The 6,881-nt window shown below is 49.5% G+C and overlaps 1 pseudogene; it reads left to right on the top strand.

The window, feature by feature from the left end:
- Window positions 1-3,864: 3,864 nt before the first annotated feature.
- Window positions 3,865-4,402, top strand: LOC147663865 (dehydrodolichyl diphosphate synthase complex subunit nus1-like; annotated as a pseudogene).
- Window positions 4,403-6,881: the final 2,479 nt, after the last annotated feature.

Here is a 6,881-nt window from a genome sequence, read left to right as displayed (position 1 = left end):
CGTCCTTGCATCCACCCTTTCGCTCATCTGTCCAGCCATTCACCCTTGCACTTATCAGTTCATCAATCATCTATCATTTCACTCATCCATCAACTCACTCACCACCCACGCTTTCGCTCATCCAGCCATCATTTTACTGATCTATCCACCCTTTTACCCATCCAGCTACCCTTCCACCAATACATCCAGCTATTTACCTTTTCTCTCATCCATCCTTCCACTCACTCCTCAATCCATCCATCCTCTCTCATTATCCATCTGTTTAATCTTTCATTCATCCATTCACCATTTCACTAATTCATCCAGCCATCCCTTCGTTTACCCACTTTTTCATATTAATTTTGATCTGAGCCTTTTTGAGAAGAGGCCCATCAAGAACTTCACCCTCGCTGCAGGAGCCTTTCCAGGAGTGAGACAGAAGCCACCCAGGGCAGAGACAGGATCCACCACAGGAGGGGACAGGAGCCATCACAGGCGGGGGGGGGGGGGGGGGGGGGGGGCAGGAGCCATCACAGGCGGGGGGGGGAGAGGGGACAGGAGCCATCACATGGGGGGCACAGGAGCCATCACTGGGGGGGGGGGGGCAGGAGCGATCACAGGAGGGGTAACAGGATCCACCAGTCCACCAGGGTGTGCGCAGGGGTGGGTATGCAGTATTCTAGTATCATCCTGTCTCTTCCAGGGTGGGGTAGGGCTCCTCACCCCCTCCTGGACAAGACAACGAGAAGACAGGCTCTCTTTCCAAAATTTTACTTTTGCCATCTCCAACTGTGATGTACAGTACTTAAAGGAGATACTCAGAGAGAACTGATTTAACTGATTGTCCTCCATACTTTGTTAATCAGTGTGGGTGCGACTGTGCCATTTCTTTACTTTATTACATTATAGGCTGCATGTTTGAAGAACCGCTCTGTGAAGAGAGCCAGTGCTGCGATCGGGGCCGGTTCTAGGATGTTTGGGGCAGAAAGGGAATGTGTGAGGCGGCGGCCCCTCTAAATTGCAGAGACGCATTCAGGGCTGTTTGCATGTGAATGGATGCCCCTGCTCCTGAAGCCACAGCCCCTCCCTCTGTCACCTTCGCACCTCTTAACAGCTCATCAAGGGCTGGAGGTGTGAGGCCATCCCGCTGTGCCTCGCCAATGCTGATGGGTATCTGAGCTCTGGAACAGCCTCGGAGTCAAGAAGGGAGGTGGGGGCAAGCTGTGCCCGGTTAAAATTACGGACAAATGGCGTCCGTTAAAGGATCCTTCACGGACAACGGACAGACGGCCGAAATTACGGACTGTCCGTGAAATTTACGGACGGTTGGTCACCCTACCCACACCACGGACACTCCTGCTACTAGCTAGGCTCCTGGCTCGGCCTCGGACGCAGCGCAGACTGACTCACCTTGACCTGAGGGCTGGGGCTGGGCCTAGCCTGCAGTTTCTTCAGTTAGGCGCGAGCAGGCAGTAGGGCAGGACAAGGTTAGCCAGGCAGGGGCCGGGTAGCTAATAAATTAATTTAAATTATGGGCGCCAGTGACAGACTTAGACAGTCCGGCGTAGGAGCAGCTGCGTGGCTTGATCTTCTTGGGATGCCTCACGCGCACTTTTAATTGCACGTGCTCAATGCGCATGATCGTGAGGACATATTCAAATCAGGGCATGATTGGTCACCAGCTCTGTCCCACCCTGAAGAATGCGCACACGCGTCGCAGAAGCAACTGCGCGCACCCACCCGACATTTATTATAGGCTCATTCTGCTTCTATCACAGAGTTTGGATCAGGAAGAGAGGCAACACGCTTTCTGGGTGAAATGTTAATTATTTGTCTTCGTAGCCTGTGGGTGCAACAAAGAAGTGTTAAATGTTAAAGGCTAGCACAGTTGCCTGTTTCTGAAATATAAGACGCTTTCCCACTGTACGACTGTTATACGAAATTAGGGGCCCCGGCCGGGGCCTCGCACCATTTATTAAGAACTTTAAGGGGCCCCGGCCGGGGCCCGCCGTGGCGCGCGTGTGCAGTTGTTTATTAAAGGTGCAGTGCGGCCGGGGCCCCCTGGATCACGAGGCCCCCCCGCAATGCGTGGGCTGCGGGGGCCTGTGTTACGCCCCTGGACCAGTGTGCCCTAAGAGGAACAAGAAAGTGTTAGAGGGACAGAGGTCCAGAAGGGAACTCTACCCTGAGGACACACAGTGTGAGGTGCGCTGATTCGGATGTGCACTGATCGGGCCATAGCCCGTGTGCAGGAGGGTTAGTGCGGTGACTCTCTTATGCTATGAGAGGGCCGCTGTGGACTGAGCCGTGAGTGGAATACCATGCAGGTCTTGCTAAGCCCGTACCACTAAGCTGCAGTGACCCCGTATGCCAGAGGGGCCACTGGTAAGGTTGCTACTGTGAGAAGTGCTGAGACCTGGACTTCGCTGGAGGCTCAGAGTTAGGAGATCCAGGCAAGATGTCTTCTATTTCCCCAAACCTTCTCCCTCCTGATCTTAGAGCATGCACATCGCTCTTTAATTTCCATAAGAAACTTAAAAACTTGCTGTTTTAACCATGGACTTCAGGATTAGCGATCAGGACATTCTCTGGTATCCATGCCGTGACGCAGCACTGGGAAACTCTTGGTTGGGTAGCCATGCACTGTATAAATCTGGCTAATAATAATATTAATACTTCCCCACACCAATAACAAAATGTTGCTGAGGCTGTGGTCAAAGTCTTGAGGTGTTTTCACACTACTTAATAGACTTCTGCTGCTTGGAGCCTCCAAAGACAAGCTAAAATCACGCACTACAGGGTTTTTCCTCCTACCATGCGATATTGGGTATCCATCATGTGACAGACTGAAGTGAAAGGAACATTTTCTCAATGGAAATGTTTTTGCATTTGGTTAAGAAAAGGATATGCAGCAAATCAGTGGAAATAATAGCTCAGCATAATGGCAAAATAATCAAACAGTGCACATACTGGATTTATTTGTACAATTCCAGAATGTTAAAATAGCAAGCTACATGAAATGTTAACACCATCACTGCCCCTCATGTAAACATTTCCCATCAGAGTTCCATTGTACAAATTGAGGTTCTGTTGTCTGCTCACACATGTACGTCTCTTTTCAGCCTCTATGTATGACAACAGGGTTGTGGCACACTTACAACACCTTACTCCAAGCGCCTTTTGTGTGTTTGTATCTCTAAGAATACACAAGTGCTTGATACATTCAGTTGTGGTGGGCAGTTCTGTGTAATTAGAACCTTCACAAACTCAAATCATCTGAAATGATTTTAGACATCTTCATGCCTTTTCCTAAACTGGGGGACTCAGCTTAATAACTTTCATGGGTGTGTGGAGGACAGTTTTTAGGTCTCGCCAAGCGTTGCAGCGCATGCGCTGCACGCCTTGCAAGTCATGTAGTATTCAGTATAGTGTGGAAGCTCCACCCACTCTCCGCCCATCTTTTTGATTGGCTTGTGTCTTAAATGCTGCCTTCCAATTTGTTGTAGGCTTGTTAGTCCATCCTTCTGACGGCCATGTCGTCATTTGTGTCCTTCTATGGCTATTGGCCCTTTACTGCATGGACTACTTTCTTCTGCCACCCCTCCCGCAGTCTGTGACTTCTTGGGCCCCCCTCCCCGATCCCCTCCCACGCACTCCCTCTTGTACTCATGGCTTCTCACGCGTGCCCACACTCCTGTTTCCAATGCAATAGGTCAATAACAAGCATTACAAATGCTTGTTATTGTTATGCTATTTATGCATTGTTTCCGTGTCTCTTTTGCACAAACCTCCGACCTCTACACTCTCACACACTGAAAACACCCCAATTGCTGCTGCCTCTAAGCCCCTTTTTCTGCCCTCCAATGAGCCGGCTCCATGTGCTAGAGCAAAGGGGTGAGAGTTGAAAGGTTACATCCAACATGGCGGCAGACAGACTGCGGAGTTGATTGATCAGCTGGTGCTTCCTTCGGTGACCTGGGAGCCCGTGCGAGGAGTGTGGGCGGTCTTGGGCAATGCTGCCCTAAAGGATACTTACGCTCTTGCCATGGTGGCGCTGCCGGCTCTCCTCGCGCTGGTCTGGCAGCTGTTACACATGCTGCTGCTGGCTTGGCATGTGCTCTGCAGCCGGGGTTGGGCACAGGGACTCGTGCAGGTGGTGACTGCGCTGTTTGTGCCGGGTGGGCTGGGATTTCGGCCCCTTCATGGGGTTGGCAGCAGGGCTCTGCCCATCAGGAGACGGGGGTACAAGGCGCTAAGATTCGATAATGGACACAAGCTGCCAGAGAAACTGCCGCTTCACGTGGGGCTTTTGGTAGTGGAAGAGGAGCAGAGTTTTCCGGACATGGCAAGCTTGATGCTGTGGTGTGTGGCCGTGGGCATCTCTTACATGAGCATCTACGACAGCCAGGGTAAGAGACCTTAGCCATGCCGTGACACTTCACGCTATTAATGGAGTGCAATTGTATGAGGAATTTTATTTGGGCCATCATTTAAATTATCAGATTGAAAGCTGGGCATATCTATGACTGCCCGCAGGGGTACACCTTCTTAATCTACCCTTTATGCCATTACATTTTGTCTAAACATTTGTTGTGTTGTCCTCCCAAGTGTACTATTTTTTGTGTTTATGTATAAAGCTTGTTCTGACCCTGGTCTAATTTTATTTCATAGCATGTGGGGAACTGTAGCCTTTGGCAACGCCTGTATCACACTACAACGCGTGTATGTGTGTATAGCAGGGTTGTTCGCTTTGAGCTGATCTGGGAAGTGTTCCCCTGTCATGTATGTGATGAATGATCCAGTGTGAAAGACGCACATGCCTAAATTGTTAACCTGCCAGCTACGAATTGCACTGGTGGTCTCTTTATTGTGTTGGGACTTTACTAAGCCTGTGAAGTCTTGTGGGGGGTTGTGGTTGGAGTCTTGTGTTCTGTAGCTTACTTGTCTTCAGTTGCACAGTGGCTGAGGTAACTTTGTGTTGACGAGACGTGTGGTTATCATATGCCATCGGTATTTCAGGTAATTTAAGGTTATGTTGGTTATAGCTCCCCAGTTTAGATTGAATGCCTGTGTCTGTCCTCTTGGTAAGGGTGGTGGTCTGTACTATCCCACAGCTCTCGACCGTGCTTACATTGGTATTGGTGGTATTCATTCTGAGTTCTGTCCCAGAATCCTATCCCAGAGTCTGCGCTTAATGTAATTTGCTTGGCAGTTTGGGCTGGACTGTTCTTAGTGGTCCTGGTATGGGTTTAAAAATTCAAAGAGGGGGAAAACTTTCTAAGGAGGGATTTGAACAATCCGTCTGTAATGGTGTTAGCCTGGAATGATGGTAATGGCAAGTGTTAACATTGCAGTAATGAGCGATAATGTGCTGCATTGGTAAATACTTATAAGGTCCCGAAGGCGAGACCGACTGCATTGCAAATGCTTGTTATTATTGTAATTGCTCCTGCAGGGCTATAGGGGAGGCAAGCGCCCCAGCAGGACAGCATGCTCTTAGTTTAGTGTATCTACTGACTAAGGGGTCAATTAGGATGGCGGACGGACAAAGTCCGTCCGCCATCCTGTCGGGGGACGGGACCGTCCGCCACAGTGGCGGAGGTCCCGTGCCTCGAATTAGGATGCACCCGCCACAGTGGCGGTTGCATCCCGCATTTTTAACATTGCGGCGGGAGGTGCTAAAAGCACCGCCCGCCGCAATGCTAAAAATGCATGTTGTGCGTTTCAAAGCACAACATGACAGGCACCGCGCGGTGCCTGCCATGTTGTATTTTGAAACGCAGGGGGCGTACCATAGGTACCCCCCATGTACACTCCCACCCCCCCTTCACCCTGGGGGCCCGCAAAGGGCCCCGAAGCAAAGACCGTATGCCTTTTCGTGGCGGCCACGGAAAGGCATTACCCACAGCACATCCTAATATGGCTGGCGGTGTCTGATAGACACCGCCACCATAATAGCCCTTTTCCGGCGCGGGCGCAAGGCGACCGCGGCGTAAAAGCGGCGGACGGTCTTCCCGTCCGCCGCGGTCCCCACTGCCATTGTAATATGGCGGGGGGGGGGGGGGAAATAGGTGGCGGACGGGCACGGATGGCGGACGAATCACCACCGCCTGCATGGCGGTGGCAATCCGTTCGCCATCCTAATTTGCCCCATAGTTAGCTGACTATGTAGAGGGCACCTGCTCCAAAGTCAGTTTATTTGCTCTACATACTTTGTCTTTACCTCACTGTGTCAAAGAATACATCTTATGCATTTGACCTTCTATCACAATACATGACAGAACAGCAACTTTTATAAGCAATCCGCCAATCCCTTGTAATCTGTCATACTTCCTGGAAGATTTGGCAGGTCCCACATCGAGGGTAAAATGTTCCTTACAGTCTTAAAAGAGGATAACATTCACCAACTTAGTACATTAGTCAGTGCCAGAAATGTTGTTTATGTCAACAGATGCCGCTAAAACCTTTAATTTTTAAGTCTGGCGTCAGCCAATACCTTTTTATTTTAACATAATATACATATATGTAATTCGACTTTCCAACAGCCCTCTATATCCATTGGCCTGTTATTGTGTTAGTCACACTTTTCTTGCACCCTCTAGAGCATGGGGCAGTGGTCAGATGACTTCAACATCTGGCAAACTTCACTCTAAGAATTCTGATTTTGCACAAGGAACACATTCACACTCAAAGTAGTTCCCTGCAATGCAAGGGAATACAATGCAATGTGTATGTTTTTCAGACACATTTTTTTTTTATCCAATTATTTTTTATAGATTATAACAAAGCCAAAAAGAATGGAAGCCAACGCTAGACATATTGTATTTGCCAATGGTTGTTAATGTATTGGTTGGCTCTCCCTCTGTATGCAGATTCTTTTTTAAAATGTGCAAAATCTGCTT

This window comes from Lissotriton vulgaris, unplaced genomic scaffold (genome assembly GCF_964263255.1).
Source record: "Lissotriton vulgaris unplaced genomic scaffold, aLisVul1.2 SCAFFOLD_1664, whole genome shotgun sequence".
Taxonomy (NCBI): Eukaryota; Metazoa; Chordata; class Amphibia; order Caudata; family Salamandridae; genus Lissotriton; species Lissotriton vulgaris.
The sequence above is the reverse complement of the archived record's forward strand: the minus strand, read 5'-3'. Positions and strand labels throughout refer to the sequence as shown.